General features: G+C 37.2%; 1 protein-coding gene across 40 annotated transcripts in view; it reads left to right on the top strand.

Moving 5' to 3' along the window:
• MAP2 (microtubule associated protein 2) overlaps nucleotides 1-25,975 on the top strand; it is a 308,431-nt gene that overhangs the window by 179,515 nt on the left and 102,941 nt on the right. The window contains exon 1 of one of the 40 annotated variants that reach the window (XM_070070270.1): nucleotides 7,274-10,855. The exons of the other annotated variants lie outside the window; for them this stretch is intronic. The gene's annotated coding sequence lies outside the window, so the exon portion shown is untranslated. Of the gene's footprint in view, nucleotides 1-7,273; nucleotides 10,856-25,975 lie in introns of those variants that run through there. 40 annotated transcript variants of the gene reach the window in all.

Raw genomic sequence — 25,975 nt, 5'->3', positions numbered from 1 at the left:
GACAGCTTACATGGAAAAATTTTCTCTTGTTAGGCAAACTCCTATCATATTTCATATTCCAGGAATATAAATTTTTGTATCTATAGAGGAAAATGTTATTTATTTACTTATAGGCTATTCAGTAATTTTCATATGTAAAACATTGCTTTAAAAAAGATAAATTGTTGCTTGTTTACAAAGAGAACTACTAAGAATTATGTCTGAAATGCACCGACTCTGGAGCCACATGATATAAAGGTAGACTCTTGGGAGTTTTTATGGCTTTAATGTTTTCCGCTGTGCTACTAATGACTTACCAAGTGTGTCAATGAGACGATGCTGATTTATGCTGGGTTCTATCAGTAATGACTCTTGCATTGACTACAAATCAGGTCTGGGGAAGTTGAATTGCACTTGGTTGACAAGATATTTTTCTGCTATATCAGATATCTAGATAATAAAGATAATGGATATTCAGCATCTTTTTTTTTTTAGGTTAGTCCTTCTTGGTCTCCTTTGAAGGACTACAATTTATATATTTAAAAAGAAATTTTAATTTTTACAGCCCTACACTTTGTATCCATAATCAAAAATTAAATTGCAAAATAAATCCTACTTAATGACATGTATGAAAGGAGGTTGTTCAATTGAGTGACATACATGAACTCCAAACTTATAGTTCATTTTAATAAATCCCTCTGGACAGACATTTATCTGAAAAGTCTTCCAAACTAACTTATATAACCCCTGGTTCAAGTATATAATGTTGTTTTGCTAAACTACTTCCTCCGTCTTTTGAATTTTATCTTGTCTTCAAAGGAAATGGACCAATATGTCTTACTGTCAGGTTTTCATCTCAAATAAGGCTAAAACACTTTCCCTTTTTACATTCACAATAAAGGAAATGAATTAGATCTCAAAAACAAAGTGTAAAAGAATGCATTTACTCTTGGAGGTTAAATTATCATTGGCTTTTAAAATGCATATTAAAAGCATTGGGTTTTTTTCGACATATTTAAGATGAAATTTGCAAACATGCAATGGATTATCCATCCAGTGAGAAACTAAATTCTGCTGAACACTAACCACATTTGATTTTTCATGCTTGTCTTCAGCCAGGCTGGTAGCCATGTTAGCCACCTTTAGCTGCCCAAAGGATTGAGCCTATTGTAAACCACAGGATTAGAATCCCAGAATTTTGAAGAGCTAGTGTAAATAGCAAGATGAATAGAGTAATAAATCCTAAACATTTATCACTAATGCCCACTACCAACCAAGGGGCATATTCACATTGCGCATCCCTTTTCATGAGCCCCTGAAATACAGAGCCAGCTCTCCTGACAGCTGAGAGTCCAGAAAGCCTCAGGTTCTTGTGATCCCTAGTGGACTCTAAGCACTAACTCTTCAATTGGGATAGAGTATATGTGAAGTACTACCTGCAGGTCTTGAAGCCACATCAGGAAAGTCAATACTATGCAGCAGAATTTCCCTACCACTCCCAAATCTTTACATGGTTTCAGAGTTTGTCCTGTTATCTGGAAATAGGAAGTAGGAGACGGAAGTTGGACAGAGAGGGAGGCTAATGTCTGAAGCAGAAATTGCTAACTCAGAAATCAATGATTTGAAGTGAAACCATTTACAATAGAAATGAGTTAGTCATAAATCTCCAAAAGAGATAAGGCAGCCTAAAGAAAGAGGATCTCCAGCTGTGCGTAGCTTTTTTTTTTTTTTTTTTTTTTTACTTAGCTCTAAACTGGAGCCAAATTGGCTTCCAGTACCAGGAGAATAATAGTTGAACAGGAGTGCTTGTCCAAACAGACCTGAAAGCTATAGATTATAGATTTATGGGGAAAATAAATCCTTTGGCTGATTGAAAACTAAAGTACATTGTAAAATCTAAAAATCTGCAAGCATCACTATGATTTTTCTATGTAGCATATTACCCATGAAAGATACCTTAAAAAACCATGACACTGGTAATCATTGGTAAACGAGCAATGTGCACTCATACCCATCAATTACACTTGATGTAGAAACTTCTGGAAAGTGGGGGCATTTCACAAAGAATTGCAGAATTACAGGAACCACTCCCCCCAGTGATGGTCCATTCACCTTTCTTATGTGGAAGAGGGAAGCAGGTGCAGAGTACACACTTGAACAAGCACTTTCAAAGCTTTTCAAAGCTTTGTGCAGATGGTGGGCAGCCTCTTTGCTCATTAAATGCTAATAGCTAAGAGGGTTACTCCCAATCTTTGATTCCTGTATTGCCTTTTCAGATCTCTGGACCCTCCCTTTTTGGCCACATAAAAGAAGAGCCATGGCTTTGCATGTCTGTAACAGAATATTTCCCCTGATTTGGAATAAATATAGTAGCATAAGATAAACTTTCTTTTTAGTCACTGTTTCAATCTTTACCTCAGAAGAACAACCCACTATTGCTGATAGTGGTTTTAAAATTGATCTTAAAATCTGAGGGTTATATGTGCTTTGGTAACAGGAAAACAAAATTGGAAAAGTTTGCATATTGCCAAGGTAAAGCAATAGATGTCTTGCTTTTGCTGGACAGAGGAAAGTGCAGTTACATAGAGGGACATTCTCAATACCATCTAGCTGAGGATGGAATTAACCTACCTTGCTGAGCTGTGGCAGGTTCCACCATGCCATGGAGGGCTTTGTTTGCTTGCTGTGTGGATTCACTAGTTGCTAGCAGTTTGCATGAATTTAACTTTGAGATTCATTGGGTCTCACAGCAGCAAAAAGGAGAGGTACCAAAAATTAGGTTGTAGACTAAGGTTGTGATCAAGAAAGAACAGATTTTTACTCTTAAGCATATTTACATTTGTTTCATCTTGGCTTCAGGTCAGTATTCCATGTCGATACAGAAGTTCAATTAAGTCTTTGCCTAGTACCCTTGAAACAACAATGCTACATAAATCCTTTTGTTAATCTGCACTAATCCAGATGAGCTGATTTGGTAGTTTGTCTCTTGAGTTAACTAAATAACTAAGATGTGGAGTCTAGTGTCTTATCTACATAATTATAAATTATAGCAAAAGGGGTTTTCTCCCTATTTTATGAATCTCACTAACATTCATTTTGGTAGTGTTCTTGTTCTCTAGTATTGAACATTGACAGTTCAAATATAATTGGAACTAACTAAAGGGGGAGCCTCTTAAATGTGACTGTGTTGCTTTGTTTTAGATGCTTTTATAAAAGATTTCTATTAAAAGCCTTTTGTGCGAAGAGTCTTCAAAAACTTTACTGAAAAATGTGCATTATGAAAAACTGTATAAGAATTCAAAATTTTTGCACCAAAGTAAGCTCATCTTTGAATTATATTTTCCATAAACTTATTGAAGTGCTCTCATATTTCAGTGACATCCCAACAATGGCAGACGGTTTCATGAACAGCAGTTGGAATCTTTCTAATTGTGTACACAAGCAGTCCTGAAACTCTGTGTACATGTTCCTTGTGTGGGGAGAGAACACTGTTAGAGTCTTCTATTGCTTAACCAAAATAACAAATAATTATCCTGCCACATAAGATAATACTGATAATTACAGTTTGCCAGGCATGTTGTATAAGCAGACAGGAAAGACAAAGTATTATTGTCGGCAAATCCCAAAACAGGGTATTTCTCAGACAGAAATTAACTCCCACAAAAATTCTAAAAAGGCCAGAGGCTGTTGTACAAGATTAGAGGGTTAAGGTATAATACGCATAAAAATGAGTTGAAAATTTTAAACATAGTCAGGAATTCTACACGGTATTTTAGTTCAGCAGAAATATTCCAAAAGTATATATGTGTGTCTTTCAAAAGAGAAATACATAAGCTCTATCAGAAAAATATTTAGAAACAAGGTAACTTGAGTTCTCTAGAAAACAGTTGTTAAAAAAATGGTTTTTCTAGCTGCTTTTCATTACTAGCCCTCTCCACTCATATTTTAGAAAGGCTCAGTATCTTAGATAGTTTTGTGTGCCTTATGCAAATAGATTTATTTTAAATTAGTTCTTTTTTGCAGAAAACATGTAAAGACCTCATAATCTAACAATTATTGGAAGCACAAAAGGGAACATTTAAAGTGAATATTTCTCAAACACCAGTCAAGTTTCTTTAAAAATGTAGTAATAACATGTTTGAGATCTTTAATTTGAAAAAAAAAGTTAAACTAGTTGTTATGAAGATGTTTATTCCTGCTATCATAGATATATTTGAGTATAATTGAAACTGTATTCAATCTAATAAAAAGGAATGGATTGAGTTTTTTTCATTTGATTTAGTTGTGAATCACTTCCTCACAAAATTTATTCAACACATTTTATGTCATATTTGACATAGTTAGCATCATCCTTGAAAAGATACATTTTTGTAAAAAATATTTGAGTTTTATCAATTTCCCTAGATTGTGTATGATAACTGTGATATATGAAGAATTATCTTTTAAACTGAATGTCGCATCCTAGGAGGTTTCTGTTTTTCACTGGTAAATGTTCTAATCCTCATTTTTATAACTTTTTCTCCATCCTCATTTTTCCAAAATTTCTGTATACTTGAGTATTTCCCTAACATTACCTGCAGGCTTTGCACACAGAACTTCATCTTTTGCAAGCCTGGTAATTTAAATTTGCAGTGATATCCAATTTGCGCTGTGGTCAGACATTAACATCTTCAGACAGTCATCTGGAACTCAACTAAAGAGCAAAAACTTTGCCCTTTTTGTTAATAAATAGATGAATGCTCAAATGAATACTCATTTCACACATGCAAAGTTTATTAGTGACTATATTCACATAATGATGAGGCAGGCCATTCAAAAAGAAATTTTCCAAATTTTAAAATAGTCTTCCTTTCTCAAAATAATGTATCAAGCCTCTTCTTTAAGAGAAAATCCATTTGATTGATGCTACCAAAGAGGACTGTTGGCAACAAATTGTTCAGACTTTTTTATTGCTGGCCTTTTCAAAATATTTTTAAATATGTATCCATGGAAAAAATATAAAAGAAATACAAAACAGCTGTTAGGTAAAACTACACATATTTAATTTTTAAGCATGTAAAATGACAAGTTATTCTTGTAACTGTTAACATGTAAAGAGAGAATGGGAAAATTGAGCTTAGAAATATAGTAGATTTACTCTATTTGGCCCAGTCTAGTCAGAAACTAGTTAATTAGTATCTTTCTCTACTAAGTTATGCTTTAGAAGAGCTTTAGAAAAATTGTACATTCCCTTCCTTTGTTTTGATGACATCATTTTGAATGTAAAAGATAATTATGACATTTTATAGTAGAAATCATGTCTATGACTAATTTGATTTTTTCATCTATGAGTCTGTTTTTCCTCTTTGGAGCTCATTACATAATTAAATTGTCATTTAAAGAAACAATAACAGCAAAAAGTCAAATGTTGACTAAACTGACAGGTGATAAAGACCTGAAATCTGTATTTTAGGAGACAACATAGCAAACTAATACCATTAATGATATTAAATATACTGTTTGCTATTATATTCTTTTGATCCCAGCAGAAATACTTACTAAGTTATTTTGAAGTTGTTCTATTGTTATATTGTTAATTATCAAACCCATAGCATCTGTGAGAATAAAAAGACGAAACCACAAAATTCGTCTGCTCGCTAACAGACCTCTATATTGCAATGCACATGTCGAAAGCTGTTTCCAAGTGGGTAACAATCTACTTTCAGCTAGTGTTGGGAAGAATATAACCATTGCATACAACTGATATGGAAAATATTTTCGAGAGTTCAAAGATGTTCTGAATAGTTAACTTTTTTCTTTCAGTATTTTGAGAGACATTACTAAATACAGGGAGAAACGACCTTTCCATTGACTGCAGACTAAGATGAGTTAATTAGTGAAGAGATAGTATAAAGTTTAATGAGAAGGTCAGTCTGTACCAGTTTTTGAAAAATGATAGCTTATTCCCTCCCTGTCAAAGGTCTTCGACTCAACACCACGTAGTGTCCTCGCCCCAGTGGTTGTGCACCATGGCTGGTTTCTGATGACCTGGTGTTCTTTTACTCCATAATCCTTATTTCTGAAACTTTCAGAATGAAAGCTTAATGCTCATATCTGCTAATTCATATGTCCAGCTACCATCTTATTCACTTTTGCTATTCAGATTGTTCTAACATACGTACTCCGTTGCTTGCCTCATTTTTTATGAATCATGTTCTCTTAGAATTTCACTAGACATTTTTCCACACTACTACTTAGCTGTAGCTATTTTTGGAGAGGTACCTTGTGATAATTTCATTAAAAATGGAGTGATTGCCTCTTTGCTTTATGCTGAATGACCTCCCATGTGACAGCAATGATGCAGCAGAAGGAGCACTGAAAATTTTATTTCAGTCTTGACTCTGTCACCTACCTCTGACTGTGAGAACTTGTACAACTTTGAAACATCAAAAGCCTGCTGTACACTTACAAATTGTACTGTCATAAAAAGACACTACTCATAGCCACAGATTTCTCCTTGAAATATTTTCTTCAGTTCATTCTATAATGCTGAGTTGCCTTGTTTCTTCATTATTGTCTTTACTGGCTTTTCCTCACACTGCCACATTACAATTGGTCTATCCCAAGATTCTTGTTCCGTTTATATTTGATATAGTCACCCAATTCAATTCAAAATTATTCTTCATAAAACACAACTGATTATATCTCAATCTTAAGCCTTCAAGAAATTTCTATTCCTAGACATATAAATATTTGTTCTTCCAAAAGGGATCCCACATCCTTTGTCATATGGCCCCAATACACTTTTCCAACCCTACCGCCCACAATTCGCTGTTAGGCATCTATAATTCTCAATGCCCCATCCTCCAGTTTTTCTATTCTTTTGCTTCTGCTGTTTTTTTTTTTTTTTTAATTTCTTCTCCTCTTACCCAATCCTCACTACTTACTGAAATCCTATGAAGTTTTATAAAGTTTATATTAAATGCCATATTCTCCAGATAATTGAAATTGAATATAATCTTTTTTTGATTAAACATAAGTCATGATTTGTGCTTTTTCTTCTGTACTCTCACCCTGTCATTTGTATAATAGTTAGTTTCCATCCCAGATATAACTATAGAAGTTTCTTAAACTCAGGAAAGGTCTTTCATGTATTTTCAAATATCTCATAAGAATAGAAGATATAATTCAGCACCTGTATATAGTAACAAATGAAGAACTATCAGAAATGAGTATTGTGAATATTTTGTTCCAATATAGAGACATTTTCTCATTGCTTTGACTTCAACTACCTTGGAAAAATGTGAATCTCTTTTTTAAATTTTTTTTTAAATTTCATTTAAGTTATACAAGTTTTATATATTTTATATCTCCAGATTTAGGAACATAGTGGCACTTCTCTCCAACCCTTCCTCCCCCTCCCTCTTGGATTCCCATTTTTAATTGTTACAATGATCTATTTTCAGTATACTCAATGATTGTATAGTTAACCCTATTCTAAGTAAAAAAGTACAACAAATAATATGAAGAGAAAAAGACAACAACAACAAAACAAAGCATTGTTCCTCAATGGAAGAGACAAGGGCTATAAACAATCATCAATTCTAAACAACCTCTATTTACCTCCAATACATTACATTTCAGGTACTCTATTAGTTCCCTCAGATTAGGGAAAACATATGGTATCTGTCATTTTGGGACTAGCTTATTTTACTAAATATAAGAATTTCCAGTTGTGACTATCTTTTTGGAAAAGACAGGATTTCATTTTTTTCACCACTGTGTAGTATTCCATAGTGGATATATACCATAATTTCTTTATCCACTTAACAGTTTATGGACATCTGGGTTGATTCCATATCTTAGCTATTGTGAATTGTGCTACAATGAACATGAAGGTACAGATAACTCTTTCATATACTAATTTCTTTTGGTTTGGGTAAATTCCTAAAATTTTTGGGATGGTTGGATCATATGGTAGGTCTATGCTGAGATTTCAGAGGTAACTCCACACTGTTTTCCGCAGTGGTTGTATCTTTTTGCATTCCCACCAACAGTGGACTAAGGTAACTTTTTTCCCACATCCTCACCAGCATTTGTTATTTGTTGATTTCTGTATGAGAGCAATTCTAACTGAAGAGGTGGAACCTCAGTGTGGTTTTGATTTGTATTTCCTTGACAGCTAAGTGGTCCTGAGCATTTTTCTCAACTGTCTGTCTGCCCTTTGAATTTCCTCTCTTGAAAAGTGTGTGTTCAAGTCTTTTGCCAGTTTCATAACTGGATTGTTTATTTTCTTGTTGAATTCCTTGAGCTCTTTAAGGATTCTGGATGTTAACCCTTTATCAGTTGTGTAGTTTGCAAATATTTTCTCCTGTTCTGTCAGTTTCTTCTTCACTTTGCTGAATATTTCTTTTGTAGTACAGACGCTTCTCAGCTTGATGTAATCCCATTTGTCAAATTTGGCTTGGATTGTATGTGCTTCAGGGGTCTTTTCCAAGAAGTCTTTGCCTATACCAATGTCTTGCAGTTTCTCCAATGTTCACTAATGATTTGATGGTATTGGGTCATAGATTTAGGTCTTTGATCCATTTTGAGTGATTTTTATGTAAGGTGGGCATCTATTTTCATACTTCTGCAGATGGAGATCCTATTTCCCCAACACCATTTCTTGAAGAGACTATCCTTGCTCCAGGGATTGATTTTAGCCCCTTTGTGAAAGTTAAGTTGGTTGTAGATACAAGTATTGATTTCTGGAATTTCTATTCTGTTCCACTGGTTGAAAAGTCTGTTTTTGTGCCAGGAACAGGTTGTTTTGATAATAATTGCCCTGTAGTATGTTAAAATCAGATATTGTGATGCCTCCAGCTTTGTTTTTGTTGTATAAGATTGGGTTAGCTATTCAAGGCCTCTTGTGTTTCCATATGAATTTTAGCTTCAGTTTTTCTAGATCTGCAAAAAATGTCATTGGTGTTTTGATTGGGATAGGATTGAATCTGAATTGTTTTTGGCAGCGTGGACATTTTGATGATACTGATTCTCCTAATCCATGAATATCGAAGTTTTTTTTCCATTTTTAATGTCTTCTTCTATTTCTTTCCTCAGTGTTTTATAATTTCTGTTGTAGAGATCTTTGACACCCTTGATTAAATTTGTTCCAAGGTATTTGATTCTTTTTGGAGCTATTGTGAATAGGACAGATCTTGAAAGTACTTTTTCAGCCATGACATTTTATATATAAAACCTATTGATTTTTCCATGTTAATTTTATATCCTGCGACTTTACCAAACTCTTTTATGAGTTCCACTAGTCTCTCAGCAGAGTTATTTGGAACCCCTATATGTAGGATCATGTCATCTGCAAATAGGGATAGTTTGATTTCCTCTTTTCCAATTTGTATCCCTTTGATTTCCTTTTCTTGCTGAAAGCCCTGGCTAAAACTTCCAGGAATATATTGAATAGCAATGGTAAGAGTGGGCATCCCTCTCTGGTTCCAGATCTTAGGGGGAATGCTTCCAACTTTTCCCCATTCAATAGGATGCTGGCCAAAAATTTGAAATAAATTGCTGTGATTTTATTGAGGAATGTTCCTGCTATACCCAATTTGTTTAAGGTTTCATCATGAAAGAATGTTGTGTTTTATCAAATGTTTTCTCTGCATCTATTGATATAACCATATCATTTTGATTCTTCAGTTTATTAATGTGATGTATCATATCGATTGATTTGTTAATGTTTAACCATCCCTGCGTACCAGGATTAATCCCACTTGGTCCAGGTGAACTATCTTTCTGATATGTTGTTGGATTTGATTAGCTAACATTTTGTTGAGGATTTTTGCATCTGTGTTCATCAAGGATATTGGCCTATAAGTTCTCTTTCTTTATTGCATCTTTTTCTGGCTTAGGAATTAAGGTGATGCAGGCTACATAAAAGGAGTTTGGGAAGATTCCCTCTCTTTCAATTGTTTTGAATAGCTTCAGAAGAATTAGAATTAGTTCTTTAAATGTCTGGTAGAATTCAGCAGTGAAGCCGTCTAGGCCTTGGCTTTTCTTTGTTGGGAGGGTCTTTACTACTGATTCAATTTTTCTTCTCAGCTATTGGTCTGTTTAGGTTTTCTGTGTCTTCATGGCTCAAATTAGGTAGGTTAAATGTGTCCAGGAATCTATCCATTTCTTCTAGGTCTCCCAATTTGTTGGCATACAGCTCTTTGTAGTAATTCCTGATGATCCTTTTTATTTCTGTGGTATCTATTGTTACATTTCCTGTTACATCTCTGATTTTATTGGTTTGGGTCTTCTCCCTCTTTTTTTTTTTTTTTTTGTGGTTAGTTGCACCAATGGTGTATCAATTTTGTTTATTTTTTCTCTAATGTTAATTATTTCTTTCCTCCTACTAATATTGGGTTTGGTATGGAGCACAAATATTTATGATCTGAATAAACAAAAACAGGTATGATCCCTTTCCTCTTGTGACTTGCAGTCTGGTCAGGGATAATATCTTCATCAAATAATCATAAAAATCAATGCAAAATTAGAACAATAACAGGTGCAATACAGAAGAGATTTAAAAACTGATCTTATTAGGGAGGATAATGTAGCTGTGATTAGTGGATGAGTAATAATTAACTAGGGATAGGTGATGGAGAGGGATGTTCCAGATAGAGCAACAGCACATGAATGGCCAGGGGCTACAGGAACGTGATTTATAGCAGGAACAACAGAATACCACTGATATCAGAGGGCAAGTACAGCATGGTGAAAGATGAGGCAGGGAAAATAAGGCTACATGGTTCAAAGACATATAAAGCAAGAAAAGGATTTGTCTTTTTCCAAAGAGCACTGGGCCACTAAAGTATTTTAATTCCAGGAGCAATGCAAGCCACAGACCTTCAGAAAAGTATGTATTTCCCTGATTTTTCTCTGAATTCTTAAATGCATTAAGAAAGGTAAAACTTGCCAGTGCTGCGGCTCAATAGGCTAATCCTCTGCCTTGAGGCGCCGGCACACTGGGTTCTAGCCCCAGTCGGGGCGCCAGATTCTGTCCTGGTAGCCCCTCTTCCAGGCCAGCTCTCTGCTGTGGCCAGGGAGTGCAGTGGAGGATGGCCCAGGTGCTTGGGCCCTGCACCCCATGGAAGACCAGGAGAAGCACCTGGCTTCTGCCTTCGGATCAGCGCGGTGCACCGGCTGCAGCTGCCGTTGGAGGGTGAACCAACGGCAAAGGAAGATCTTTCTCTCTGTCTTTCTCATTGTCCACTCTGCCTGTCAAAGAAAGAAAGAAAGAGAGAGAGAGAGAGAGAGAGAGAGAGAGAGAGAGAACGAGAGAACGAGAGAACGAAAGAGAGGTAAAACTTACTGGATGATACAATACACCAAAACTTTAGGTAGAATGTGTGGCACTTGAAGGTTTTTCTTTTCATGTGTTTACTGAATTCCTTAGAAACTTGCTTCTTGCAGAATAAAAAGCTTCCTTATCAAAATTCTCCACTTCAGTTTTGTAAAGAACTATTATTCTCAACCCTCCTACAGAATAAGCAATTGAAGTTACCTGAGAAGTAATAAATAGATATTTAAATGTCAGTTTTCCATTGTACAATAACCATCTTTTAGATCTGTAAAATGTAAAGAGTACAAAAATTTTTCTCTATATTGAATGGCTTATATCTTATTCTTTAGCCCAATTATATTTTGCTTAAGGTACATTTCTCCCAGGTAGTGTATGAGTGGGATCCAGGAGGCTTTTGTAAAACATAAAGGTCATGCCTGCATTGGTGTGACTTCAAACTTGTTAAATTCTGCCAAAGGTTGTCACACACAAAAAAATGGTAAAAACCAGGGATCTTGAGAGCAGAAAACTCCACAATTTGATAGGAAAAATTACTTGGGCTTGTTTTAGACCACCCAGAGAAGTTTGAAAGAATAACAGCTATCACTACACTAGTATCTTGAGAAGAATATTTTCTTCTTTAGGAAAAATAATGTAGTACTGTCAAAATAATCATGATTACTTCAATAGAATTAATTGCATATATTGTAGAAGTTATTTCTCAAATTCTACTCCCAGATCATACGCTCAGAGATCACACTGAGTACGTGAGAGGGCTGTAGGTTCCCAAGCCCACTCCAGATGTCCAGAATCAGAATCTCTAGAAGTGAACTAAAGACTCAGACTTTAACCAGGTCACCTGGTGGTGGTGATGCCCACTCATGTTTGGAAAGTTCTTCATAGCATAATGAAGAGCAGCACTCTTTCTTTGTCCAGTGTTTGGGCAAACCAGCTTTACCCAACATGTTGAGTTATTTAATGATGTTAGTATCCTGTAACAAACCCTGAACGCAAACACACACAGACACAAGTATATGTGTATGTGTGCCAGAGCTTTCCTTAATCAATCCTTACTACTTAAAAATCACTCTACACAAACTTCAGTATTATTGTCTATACTTTGTAGTTGAAGAAATTGTGGACCAATAAAATTAAATAACTTACACATCAGATTTGCTGACTCCAAAGCATTTGTTTCTGTTGTGTGGAACAGCTCCTTGCTGTAACTTGCTATCCTAGGTTTTTTTTGCATGAAGTATCCAGAAAAAGAAAGTGAATGTAGTTGCACATGATCCAGTAACAACCTCAGTCAATAACCCCTGAAACTCATAGTTATCGACAGCCGCAGACTAAGAACAAGGTATGAACCCTTCTTGCCAAGCATAACTTTTCTAAAATGAACTTTAAGAGATAGCACTTCAGCTGGGCCGGCACTGTGGCGTAGCAGGTAAAGCCACTGCCTGCAGTGCCAACATCCCATATGGGCTCTGATTCGGGTCCTGGCTGCTCCGCTTCCAATCCAACTCCCTGCTGTGGCCTGGGAAAGCAGTGGAAGATGGCCCACGACCTTGGGCCCTGGCACCCATGTGGGAGATCCGGAGGAACCACCTGGCTCCTGGTTTCTGATCGTCCCAGCTCCAGCCATTACAGCCATCTGGGCAGTGAACCAGTGTATTGAAGGCCTCCCTCTCCCTCCCCTCTCTTTCTGCCTCTCTGTAACTCTGCCTTTCAAATAAATAATAAATGTTTAAAGAGAGAGAGAGAGAGAGAGAGAGATAACACTTCAGAGGCAGGGATAGGGTATATATGGAAAAAGCTGCTTCAGATTATTGTAATTTAACAAGCAGAGAGCCCAGAGGAAAACTACGCATTAGAGTCTGCAAACACTACTGTGTGTAAAGTTAGCCAGAGACTTGCCAGCTTGTATCACTATGAAGGAAACAAACTAAAACTCTGTGCAACCTGATCCCAGACTGGAAGACAGATGTGCTGGGTTGCTCTAAAACTTGAGCCTTCAGAAGGTTCTGCCAAAGACAGACGGCTCTGTTGTATGTGTGTGCTCAAAGTGATTTACATTTCATTTCATTTAATGTAACATTTTTATGGGACACTAACAAGGAAATTACTCTATTTTCTTAAAAAAAAAAACTTGATAATCACCATTATTTAAATGATTTGTTTTATTTATTTGAAAGACAGAGTTACACACACACACACACACACACAGAGAAAAACAGAAAGAAATATAAGCAGGTTGACTTTTCTGCAGCTGGTTTGCTTCCCTAATGGCTACAACAGCCAGGGTTGGGCCAGGTTGAAGCCAGGAGCCTGGAACTCCATCTGGGTCTTCCATATGGAAAACAGGGGCCCAAGGATGTGGGCCATCTTCTGCTGCCTTCCCAAGTGCTTTAGCAGTGATCTGGATCTGAAATATAGGAGCCAGGACTCAAACTGGCACTCATATAGGATGCCACTGGCTTGGCCCAACCCACAACACCAGCCCTGATTACCTCTGTTTTAAAGGCTAGTACTTGAAAAGGGTTCAAAGCTTGTTGATTATTTAATATGATGAATCCTTACAATATTTGGAAAATTATAAAATGCATATTTTATAATTATTATTCAAGTATTAATTTTAAAATGCATGTACATTTTTGATATAATGCTATCAATTTAAAACTTATCTTGGGGCTGATGCTGTAGCTCAGCAGGTTAAAGCCTTGGTCTGCAGTGCCAGCATCCCATATGGGCACTGGTTTGAGTCCGGGCTGCTCCGCTTCCAATCCAGCTCTTTGCTATGGCCTGGGAAGGCAGTAGAAAATGGCCCAAGTCCTTGGGCCCCTGCACCTGTGTGGGAGACCTGGAGGAAACTCCTGGCTCCTGGCTCCTGGCTGCTGCCTTTGGATCGGCCCAGCCCTGGCCTTTGCAGCCATCTGGGGAGTGAAACAGCACATGGAAGGCCTTTTTCTCCCTGTCTCTGCCTCTGCCTCTCTGTAACCCTGCCTTTCAGATAAATAAATAAATCTTAAAAAAAAAAAAAGCTTACCTTGATATTTTAAGGAGTTCTATTACAGTAATACTGATTGTTTTTAAAATACCTTCACAGATGGTTTCTTTTTGAGGAAAAAGGATTTAAATTTAAATTACTTCAAAGAAATGATGGTTCATTTGTATAATGCTAAAAACAAATTCTCCAAGAAGTTGGGAACCAGAAAATTTCCCAGGGTCTGTTGTGACTCAGTTTGTCAGCCGCCAAACAATAACATAAATAACAGTCTTTGTGGTCCCCACTGGAGACTCACTGTGCTATTCAGCAGGCTACTATAGCAAGTAATTTGTTGATTGAATGAGAGAAACATTTATATTGCACTAAAATGTTAGACATTTTTTATGTGATGCTATAAATGGTCAATATTTGAGAACATTGTAAGTAAGAGATGAATGGTAAATATCTTTTTTGAAATGCATGGGCTCCTTGAAAGCATAAAAATGTGACATTATGATAAACTTCAAAGGAACTCTTATTTAAGAACAGAAAAGGTTGTAACATCTGATGCTTAAGGATCTTTATCTATTTTTAAGATTTATTTACTTATTTGAAAGTCAGAGTTACACAAAGAGAGGAAGAGACAGAGAAAGGATGAGATATCTTCCATCCACTCCCCAAATGGCCATTAATAGCTGGGGCTGGGCCAGGCTGAAGACAGGAGTCAGGAGCTTTTTCCTGATCTTTCACATGGGTGCAAGGACCCAAGCACTTGGGCCATCCTCTACTGTGTTTTCCCAGGCACATTAACAGGAAGAAGCTGGATTGGAAGTGGAACTTTTGGGTCTCAAACCAGTGCCCCTATGGGATGCCAGTGTCACAGGCAGCAGCCTTACCTGCTATGCCATAATGCCAGCCCCAGGATCTTTATCTTTTGACATAGCAGTGGTATCGTATGTGCTTTCTTACATCTTAGTTGAAATCTGTGTTCCGGATTTTAGTGTTATTTTGAAGTTATATGGAGATTTAATGAGCTCTTGCTGCCTTTTGCCTATCTCCTACTGTAATGGCATTCAGTGAATTCTTGGAGTCTTCTGGGAAGAATACTTTCTCTTAGATCAGGATCTTAACTCCTTCCAAGTAGTTACCAATGGATTTAAGGAATCAGAGAGAGTACTTTATGAGTTGGAAGTGGACTTGCTATGTGTAAGAAAAGACACTCAGTTCATGCTAAGACAGTCACTCAAAACATGAGGTAAGTAGGAAGTCACAAATGACTTCCAGTCTCTTGTTAACTATATTTCCATTCTTTCTTTGCTTTTGCTGTAGGAATTTTGAAATTCCTTTCAGCAGAATGACTTTCAGTTTAGATTCACATAAAACATAGGATGTGAAGGGCCAGCATTGTGGTGTAGTAGGTAAAACTTCTGCCTGCGACACCCTCATCCCATATGGGTGCTGGTTCGTGACCCAGCTGCTCCACTTCCCATCTAGTTCCCTGCTAGTGGCCTAGAAGGCAGCTGAAAATGGCCCAAGTGGTTTGGCCCCTGCCACCCACTTGGGAGAACCGGATTAAGCTCCGGACTTCTGGCTTCGGCTTCAGCCTGGCCCAGCCCTGGCTGTTGCTGCCCTCTGGGAAGTGAAGCAGCAGGGAGATCTCTCTGTCTGCCTCTCCCTTTGTATAACTGACTTTCAAATAAATACATTTTTCCTTTTTTTAAAAGATTTTATTTATTTGAGAGGTAGAGTTATAGACAATGAGAGGGAGAAACAGAGAGAAAGGTCTTCCATCCATTGGTTCACTCCCCAAATGGGCGCAACAGCCAGAGCTGTGCCAATCTGAAGCCAGGAGCCAGGGTGCTTCTTCCCGATCTCCCACACAGGTGCAGGGGCCCAAGGATTTGGGCCATCTTCTACTGCTTTCTTGGGCCAACACAGAGGGCTAAATTGGAAGAGGAGCAGCTGGGACTAGAACCTGCGCCCATATGGGATGCCTGCGCCACAGGCAGAGGATTAACCTACAGCACCAAGGCGCTGGCCCCAATAAATATTTCTTAAAAAATAGGATGTGAAATAGAAAAAGTAAAATCATAAATAAATTAAAGCAAAAAAAAAAAAAAACTTCTGTGGAATCTTTAGATCTTTATTAACAGAACACTTCTAGAATCTGTTTTTTCTTTCTTTCTTTTTTTTTTTTTTTTTTTTTGACAGGCAGAGTGGACAGTGAGAGAGAGAGAGTCAGAGAGAAAGGTCTTTCTTTTGCCGTTGGTTCACCCTCCAATGGCCTCCGCGGCCGGCCGGCGCACCGCGCTGATCCGATGGCAGGAGCCAGGTACTTATCCTGGTCTCCCATGGGGTGCAGGGCCCAAGGACTTGGGCCATCCTCCACTGCACTCCCTGGCCACAGCAGAGAGCTGGCCTGGAAGAGGGGCAACCGGGACAGAATCTGGCACCCCGACCGGGACTAGAACCCGGTGTGCCGGCGCCGCAAGGCGGAGGATTAGCCTAGTGAGCCACGGCGCCGGCCTAGAATCTGTTTTAAACGCTCTGCTAAATGCAAAGTCGTGCAGGTAACCAGTTGCAGGGACACTTGCAGCATAGGTTGCTGGCCTTCCAGGGTTAGGGAGGCCCCAGATAGAGGAGATCATTGGGAGCCTTTAAGCCCTACCTCTGCCTTTAGCCTATAGACAGAGAATGAGGGTTTTTTAAATTGTGATTTAGTTATATAAGTTAATATATTTTTAAAATTCTGTCAACTAGAGTAGCTGGAAAAAAAATGTCCCAAGACTTTGAGATATTTTTAAAATTCTGTCAACTAGAGTAGCTGGAAAAAAAATGTCCCAAGACTTTGAGATTCCTTCTCTGAAGGAAATTTTTGTGCCTGAAAAAACCAAACGTGGCAAATGTCACAGGGAAGCCGAGAGGAACCCAAGCAAGGAAGCAGCGACCTTCATTCCTTCAGAATACTGGTAATCAGAGCAGCTGGAATGTTTACTTGCTTACTCATTGGCTTACTTGCTGTGTTTTGTAGCCCAGACTTTAATCTTATTTTTATATTTTTATATAAATCGGACACATGTTGTTTGATTATAGATGTTAAGTGGCCAACGGGAGCTTTAGATAAAAGCCTTTCAGGAATCCGAGCTGCCTGGGTCCTCTGGAATCTGGCCCAGCTCTGCATTCTGGTCTGGATGTCCCTTTGTATCTCCTCCTGTGTGGATTTTTTGCTCCCCCCCATTCTTCCAACCCATTTTCCTTCATCTCAGTGGTGTCTGTTTACTAAAATCTAAGCCAATTAAGTAAAGTATTATAATAGAACACCCTTTTGAAAGGAGCACAGTGGTGGGGAACTGCATGACCCCCAACAGAATAATAGAAGAGGAAAAACATTTGAAAAGAGCTCCCCATATGACAATCTGCCTCCTCCTTTGCCTTCTGTTCATAGGGAGGCAACTCTTTGTTTGTTCCCATCAGCTCCATGCAAATCCACCCCCTTGTCTTTGATGAAATATTAATAATATATCTTTGTGCATCTCAATATTTTAAGAGTGTTGAAGTGAGAATTATCAGATCATGCACGCAGGGATGTTGTTATAGAAATTACAGGACACTTGGGAGTGCTAACATAATTTATTCATTTTTATTTCAGGGCCAGCTTTTATGTTGGTATATTTTCTCAGCCAGTAACTAATATTCCTACTCAATTAAGATATCCCTACTTTTTTAATGGATCATTGCAGGCAATTTCTTTGGCAATGAAGTGTTGGCTGCCCCTATTAGGAAAATAACTGGGGGTGGAAAAGAAGATCTTTCAAATTAACATTACAGAAGGGGGAGGGGATGTTTCTAAACTGTACCCTACTGTGCTGGTTGAAAGTTGTCATGCTTTACCTCTTGTTCAAAATGGAGCAAAAGATAAAGGACAGGAATCAGTCGCAAAACATCCTTCATTGTAAACTCTTCCCCAAGACTCCAGTGCGTGGTGAAATCCTTCTGCATCCAGAGCTTTTTGCTCTTCAGGCTGGAAGTAGAGGTGTCAGAGTTTTGTTTTTTCCAGTCAGATGACTACAAATAGCCTATATTTTCTTCTCTCTAGTGTGGAGTACTGTCCTTTTTTCCAGTCAGGAATGTTAGAGAGTGCAAAAGCTCGGGCAAAGAATATCAGTCAGCCAAATTCTGACTTCTGTAGACCACAGCTGGAATCTGAATGCCCACATTAACCTCAAAATAGCCTGGTGCTCTGTCACCAGGGTTCAACCAAGTGCCTTTTCCTGATATCTCTGTATGCTGCTGCAGGTTGACAGATGGCTCCCAGCAGGTGAACCCTGGGCTATTAGTGAATGAAATGCTTGCATTCTCTGGCATAGTCCTTCTCAAAGACACCCTATGTCTTAGGAACTTCCAAATGGCATTTGGATGCTAAACAAAACTAAAAAGAAGAGTTGATGCTAAGAAACCACATGGTACTATGAACACAGGGATCCTGTTCAACTTGATACAGGATCTCTTCATGGGAAACACACAGAAGTGCGAAATGGTGAAAAAATACAATTTGAAGACTGAAACTGACACTTTACAATTTTCCACAATTGTCAAAGCACTTTCCTAACCACACGATTTTATTTAACCCTTGAAAGAAAGCCCCAGTAATATTCTTCATTTTCTTGGAACACTGAGTATGCAAAAAGTTAGAAGGCCTAATATTACACAGATAGTAAATGATGGTCCAGGTTCTGACACAGCTTCCGAATCCAAAATTTGAGGGTTTTTCTTTTATTTACTAAGGTGGAATTTAATTACTTCCTAGTCAGAATGGGATATAGAGTAGTTAATACAAAAGAAAATAGCCTTTGCTCTTCCACAGCTCACAGATCAGTTTAGGTGGAGTAGAGAGACACTGAGCCAATAAATAACATATATTGTTGGTGGCATTGTACAGAAATAGACAGTGGTAGGGGTGTGGATTGGTCTACCCTGGCTGCAATGAAAGAATGCCAAGACTGGGTAGCATAAGCAATAGAAATTTGTTTTCTCAATTCTAGAGGTTAGAAGTCCAAAATCAAGGTACTAACAGAATTGGTTTCTGATGAAGTCTCTCTTGCTGCCTTTTTGACAAGCCATCTTTCCACTGGAGCTATTACAGGAAAAGATATTCTGACACTTGTTAAAGTAGAAAGGAAGACTATCCAGAACTATTGCAAAGAAAATATTGCAATATTGGGACTATTACAACAAGAATATTGCAACAGGAGAAAGAGACTGGGCTCAATAAAGCAAAATCAGTTATCTATTTATAGATATCTAGCAAAGTGAAGGTGCTTTGAATGGAAAGTTTCTGAGAAGAAATATCAGGGATATAGTGATTCTTACTAAACATACTGAACCAGTTTCTTGCTGAAGGAAGGCCAAAGACTTAGACATCAAAGGCAAAGGATATGGAATTTGATCAGGTATCCAGGATAATTACATACCAAGGCTGGGGAGTTCTCTCTAAATAGACTTAACATGATTCTTATTAAATCTGGGGTTCTTGGGTTTCATGTTTAGCCTAGTAGTTATGATGCTGCTTAGGACACCCGTAACCCACATGGTAGTGCTTGTTTTCAATTCTCAGCTCTGGCTCCTGACTCCAGTTTCCTAATAACGTTGACCCTAGGAGACAGTGTTGGTGACTCGAGTAACTGGCTACCTGCCAGTCATGTAAGTGACCTGGATTGAGTTGCTAGCTCCTGGTTTCCAACCCAGCCCAGCCCTGACCAACCATTGTGACTATATGGGAAGTGGATTTATTTTTAATTTTAAGGAGCCTTAATTAACCATATAAATAACTTGTAGGAATGTAAAGAAGTGAAAGGTATAAGAACCGTGTTATCAGAGACATTCCTGGAGGTGGTTAAGGATACTTAATAGAGAAGAGAGCTGCAATTAAACAGGGAGTTGAAACTGTGTATCTCCATTAATTTATGCTACCATTTCTAAGTTTATTGTTACACTGAAATGACTATTAACAGAAAGATAAAAGATAAGTGCTGGTGAGGTCATGGACAAAAGGGAACCCATGAACACTGTTGTGAGAATGTAAATTAGTACAGCCATTGTGGAAAAAAGTATGGAGTTCCTCAGAAAATTTAAAAAATAAACTACCATATAGCCAGTAATCCTATTACTGTGGGTTTACTACCACAGTATATCAAGAAAATTAAATCAGTACTGTAGACATCCGCACTCTCATGTTTATTGCATTATTATTCACAATGGCCAAGATATGGAATCAACCTAGGTGTCGATCAATATATTAATGGGTAAAGAAAATATTATATGTATATATTTATGTATATGTACATATACACACATATGTATATATATACATATTCACACACACAGAAGGAGAGAATATAATAGAATACTAGAATACTATTCAACCTTAGAAAAAGGAAACTCCTGTCATTTGTGACAGTATAGATGAACTGGAGGATATTATATTGAATAATGTAAACCAAGCAAGAAAGTCAAGCACCACATGATCACACTCATGTAGGATCTAAAAAAGTAGATTGATCTCATAGAAATAGAGAGAAGAATGGTGAGTATATAAAGCTGGGGAGGTTGGATGGAAGGAGGATAATAGGAGAGGTTGGTCAAAGGTTACAAAATTTCATTGAGGGAGGAGAAATAAGTTTAAGAATCTGATTGTACAATATAGTGACTACAGTTAATTTCTTATATTCCTGAAAAAAATAATTTAAGTGTTCACATGAAAAAAATCAAAATTATATGAGATTGCATATGTTAATAAACTTGATTTAGCCACCCCACAATATATACGTTTCAAACTATCATGTTGTACATGATAACATACATGAATTTATCTGTCAATTTAAAATGAGTAAATAATTAAAAATAAAGAGCTATAATTGTATAAAATTTAGAAACAAAAACAGATGGCTTCTGTCAAGCAAAGAAGTATTATATGTCTTCAGATGTGTTCTGAGTAGGAACAGAAAACAACAGTGTAATATATAAATAAACAAAACAATGACACATGTGCCCTGTTGCTGCTCAAGGTTCTCCACATTTCAGTGCAAATTCATATTTATGAAGTGAGATATTTGTGTTATTTATACATTGAGTCAGACTCAGCATGTGGTAACAATTTAGCAAAAGAAGTAAAAGCTGATATTATGGAGCTACCCTTTCAATAAGGAAAAAGTCTAAAGTAGCCTGCTGGACCAATGTCATCATGCCTCATTCACCCTATGAGGGAAGTATTTATAGTTCATGAAATATGCATTTATCCCTCAATGTCTCTCAATCTCTTGCTTTTAAGCAATGCCAAGTTCAGTTCAGTGAGCTGAGAGGAAGTAATAAGTGTCATTTTCTCATTAAAGCATTCAAGAGGCAATGTTCAGCCATTCGAATATCATCTTCCCCTACTTCTGTAATCCTAAAACCAGGAGTTGAGCCGCAAGAACAATGTACCCAGATATGTCAGTCACCACAAGGGAAAGATGCCTGGAGTCATTGTACTTGCATTAGGATTTCTGTGAGCAGGATATAAATCTTTGTTATATAAAGCCTCTGGGACTTTAGCCTGACTTTCTGACTAATCCTGCCCCTTTATCCTTCACCTGCTTGTATACTATTTTTACTGCCTTGAATTATGTTGAGATGCTTTTGGACATCATTGCTACTAAATCAGCTTAACCCAACCTGCTAGGTCAGCCATAGCCTGGAGAAGCAGGTTTGGAGGTGGAAGGGGAGAATTCTTACTGACTGTGATCCTGTAGAAGACTATGTTTTTAACTAGAGTTTTTATTAATAATTTTTTAATTCTTTCAAGTGTGTGTTGTGAAGTATATTTCCTTTGCAGGAAATTTAGTGTCCTCCTAAAAATTACTTTAACAAAAGTCCCTAAAAAGATCCTTTCCTGATCTGCCCAGCTATCAGTGACCCCTGTTCACAAGGCCTTTCTTCTACTTGGGAACAAGTAGAGAATGAACTGATTGTAAATCATATTGAGGAATAGAAATGGTTCGGTAGCATGTGAGACTAAATTATCTTATGTTAGCAGTTTTAAAGACTGGATGATAGATATATCACCAAGTATTTTAAAAATTTGGTTCTCAATAGGGGAAATCTTGTTGTCCTATACAAGTGAATTGAATTACATGAATTATTCTTAATTTTATAGAGCAGCTGGATAACAGAGATAAAGATAAATGCTATCATTGCTTATTTGAAAGCTGACTGAAGTTTCTAGTTGTTGAGGTTAAGTTTGTTCTTCAGAAACACCATTTAGGATTCCAGCAACACACTATTTATGCTAAAATGTGTTTCAAAGGCAAATAAACAGTAAATCTTGGTTCAACAATCCAGGAAGACTTTGTGTTAGTAATTTTTGTTATTTAATGAAATGTAGGTTCTTACATCAGTTGAGAATACAATACCTTGGTAATATTTAGCCTATGGAGTTATAAAAATATTCATTAATTTATCCTTCTAACTTCAGTACTCTACTTGCATATAGCTTGCATATGAATTTGCCAGAAGCCAGACAAATGCTATATGCAGCCTTGGTGCAGTGTAAGCACATTTGTTTATCTGCATCATCAGTTGATAAAATCTGATTTAGTATATAGCTGAACAATTATTTATTTTCAACCTCTTATTAATGACTTACCCAACACAATGTACATCATACATGCTATTCTCTATCTTATATAGGCTAGCTCTTAAACATAATAATCAATTATTTTGTCAAGTGATTTCAGTCATTATTCCCAACAATATTATACCCACCTCTAAGATTTTCTGGAAAGTGGCAGAAGCAAACTTGATGGAAATAATGGATAAAAATAAGAAGCAGAATTGTAGCTGAGTAAATTTTGATTTGTTCAAGAAGCTGATATGCTGAAAAATAAATGTGCTTAGCAAGTATTTTTAGTAAATAGAAAATTGCCATAGTGAAATAGCACTTCTCAGAGGAGCCATAAGTCTTTATGCTTCAAATTGTCTTTAGCTAAAGTTGGAGACCTAAAACCAATTCTCAATTCTGTAAAAAGCTGGTATGTAATCAAGAGGTTTGGCTACTTTCTAACTGTGTGATGCTAGAAAGGACACTTAAGTTGTGTTGGCCTGTTTTCTCATCTTTAGAGTGAGGATAATAGTAGTTAAAGAGTTATATAGAGGAATATAGGAATAAATGAGTTAATATATATTAATATATATGAAGTTCTGGCACACAGAAAATGCTATAAATGTTTGCTAACATTATTTGGAGGATCTTGCAGCCACTCTGTATAACGCTTCTAGTACTAAAACTGTGCCAAATAATACTAATAACAAAAACCCGTTTCAGTGATTTAATCATTTTGAGATATAATAAATATTACCACTTTGTGGATTTAAGATGACTATTCAGATTTATATGCCTTAGGAAATGGACCATAAATTGCATGTAAAAATAAATTTCCAGATGGTATTTATCTCTTTCTCATAAAAAAAAGCCTAGGAAAATAGGTGGTCATTCTTATTTTTTAAAGGATTTATTTATCTATTTGAAAAGGAGATTAAAAAGAGAAAGGGAGGGACAGACAGACAGAAAGATCATCCATCTGCTGGTTCAATCCTCAAATGGTTGCAATGGCCAGGGCTGGGCCAGCCAATGCCAGGAGCCTGGAACTACATATGGATCTTCCACATGTGTGGCAGGGGCCCAAGCACTTCAGCCATCTTCTGCTGTTTTCCCCAATGCATTAGCAGGGAACAGGACCAGAAGTGGAGTAGCTGGGACTTGAACCAGTGCCCATATAGGATGCCAGTCACTTAACCTGCTGACACCGCAGTGCCAAATCCAAATTTCACTTTTTAAACAGACAAACAAAAAAACCCACAAGTCAAGATTATGAACAAATTGAGCATGGTTTTTATTGCTAAGTACTGAGTATCCTGAAATTTCTAATAATCTTATTATCCTGTTGCCAATTATTTCCTAATTCTTTAGGAGATAAAATTAGCTTTTAGAATTTCATTTTTGGCCGGCACCGCGGTTCACTAGGCTAATCCTCCGCCTTGCGGCGCCAGCACACCGGGTTCTAGTCCCGGTTGGGGCACCGGATTCTGTCCTGGTTGCCCCTCTTCCAGGCCAGCTCTCTGCTGTGGCCAGGGAGTGCAGTGGAGGATGGCCCAAGTACCTGGCTCCTGCCGTGGGATCAGCGCGGTGCGCCGGCCACAGCGTGCCAGCCACAGCGGCCATGGGAGGGTGAACCAACGGCAAAGGAAGACCTTTCTCTCTGTCTCTCTCTCTCACTGTCCACTCTGCCTGTCAAAAAAATTTTTTTTTCATTTTTAAACATAAATAATTCCTGAGTTAATTTTTGGAAAGATTAAAAGGCAATATATTTTAGTACTATTTTTAAATATTATTCAGATAATGGCTATATTCTTTGACTCAGATATGTCAACATACATTTAGCAGTAAACATTGGAGTTCTGCAGGTCACATGGTCTCTGTCATAGCTTCTCAGCTACATAGCCATGGACTACATTGACACTGAATTTACAAACATAGGCACCAAGGATGGAGCCAATTCATGGACCATAGCTTGCTGATCATTATTCTATAAAGTTCCTTTTCTTATTCTAACTAGGATAAAAAACACAGATACTTATATAAAGTGCACTTGCACACTTACATACATGCATGCATGGGTGCTTGATATGCACTCCAGGGAATTCAAGGAAAATAGGGAGTCTAAAAAGAAACTTGATATTTTATTCAACATTCACTCATTCAGTCCCTAAAGACTTTCTTTCTGAACAAGATCCAGAGGTATTTTTGTTTTTGTTCTGAAGTCAACCTATCATCTTTAATATGCTTATGATTAAAACTATCCTTAAAAGTTATTTAAATAGTCTTAAGTTATAGTGTATAGAACTCTGAATATATGGTTACTTATATTCCAGTTTTGAGAATCACATTAAACTAGAGTGAAAAAAAAAAAGCTGGGTACAAAGATTTAGGTGTCACACCCTTCTTTTATAAGAATTATTCAAGTATTACAGTGAATAGAGACTTCTACCATCATTCTTACTGCTTGCAAAATTTTATTTATTTAAACTTTAAGTCTTTGTAACTTTAATATTTATTAGTAGACTTGTTTGCTGCTGTACATTGTGTCTGAATGTTCACAAATTAAATTAGCTGATACACGTAAAAATCCTTAATAGAGAATCTGGCCCACTTGGTATTTTTGGCTTTGGAAACACTCTTTTGTCTGCACATATCCAGATGCACTTTGAAGGATTGTAGAAAAGAATTTAGCCATCTACATCTTGTTTTTCAAACTTTGCTGGATCTTAAACAAGAGTTAGTAAGCTACGACATTTGAATCTCAGGGTCCTTTATCTGTAGAACAGCATCTTCCTTAAGGATACAGTGGTGTCCACTCTACCAGGGATAAAATCACACAGTCCCTAGAAAAAGACATAGAGATGCATGTTTGTAAACACCTAATGTAGGAGAGCTGGACTTCATAATAGGTCTCAGCTATGGAATCCTTTGTGCATTGTGCACCTTTGTAATCTTCCCTTTAGATGAGAATGCTTGCACATGAATGGTTTATGAGTTAAAAACAAGCCTTAGTGCTTTCTCATATTTCTGGTTTCTTCCTAGGTACCACATCAGTAATAAGTAGTCTATATTCTTC

Source organism: Oryctolagus cuniculus, chromosome 3 (assembly GCF_964237555.1).
Source record: "Oryctolagus cuniculus chromosome 3, mOryCun1.1, whole genome shotgun sequence".
In the NCBI taxonomy this organism is placed as follows: Eukaryota; Metazoa; Chordata; class Mammalia; order Lagomorpha; family Leporidae; genus Oryctolagus; species Oryctolagus cuniculus.
The sequence above is the reverse complement of the archived record's forward strand: the minus strand, read 5'-3'. Positions and strand labels throughout refer to the sequence as shown.